This window comes from Nestor notabilis, unplaced genomic scaffold, assembly GCF_000696875.1.
Source record: "Nestor notabilis isolate BGI_N333 unplaced genomic scaffold, ASM69687v1 scaffold15177, whole genome shotgun sequence".
NCBI lineage: Eukaryota > Metazoa > Chordata > Aves > Psittaciformes > Psittacidae > Nestor > Nestor notabilis.
The window spans coordinates 25889-26397 of record NW_009937115.1 but is presented as its reverse complement, the minus strand read 5'-3'; the positions used below and the strand labels follow the sequence as shown (position 1 = coordinate 26397).

The following is a 509-nucleotide window of genomic DNA, read 5'->3' as shown; positions in this document are numbered from 1 at the left end:
CGGCGCTTGTCCAAAGCCCCTCCCCAGGTTTCCTGGAGCCCCTTTAGGCCCTGGAGCTGCTCTAAGGTGTCCCCTTCAGGATCCTTCTCTTCTCCAGCTGACCCAGCCCAGCTCTCTCAGCCTGGCTCCAGAGCAGAGCTGCTCCAGCCCTCACAGCATCTCTGTGGCCTCCTCTGGACTCGCTCAAGCAGGTCCTTGGGACACATACTGGGGAAAGCATGACCAGCAACAAGGTCTGTCCTTCTAGCCCCTGGGTGAAACACTAGAATCCTCAGGATTCAAGGTCTCCTGGTTCCCTCCTTACCTCTGTAGCAGCTGGATTTGGAGAGGACACTTGGGCCATGTGTCTGCTCTAGCTCACTCCAGGCCTCACATGAGCACACTGCCTGGGCTCTCTGCAGCTGGCAGAGGAGAGTGGATCAGTCCCAAAGAAAGAGCTGACCCCATTCAAACAGCCTCTCATATAACAGCCACGATGTCAGAGCCCTTCACCACAAAGCAACTGGCAC

At 57.0% G+C, this 509-nt stretch overlaps 1 protein-coding gene across 1 annotated transcript in view; it reads right to left on the bottom strand.

Moving 5' to 3' along the window:
* Positions 1-509, bottom strand: part of OSBP2 (oxysterol binding protein 2) — a gene marked incomplete at its 5' end in the record, with an annotated part of 27448 nt that overhangs the window by 8777 nt on the left and 18162 nt on the right.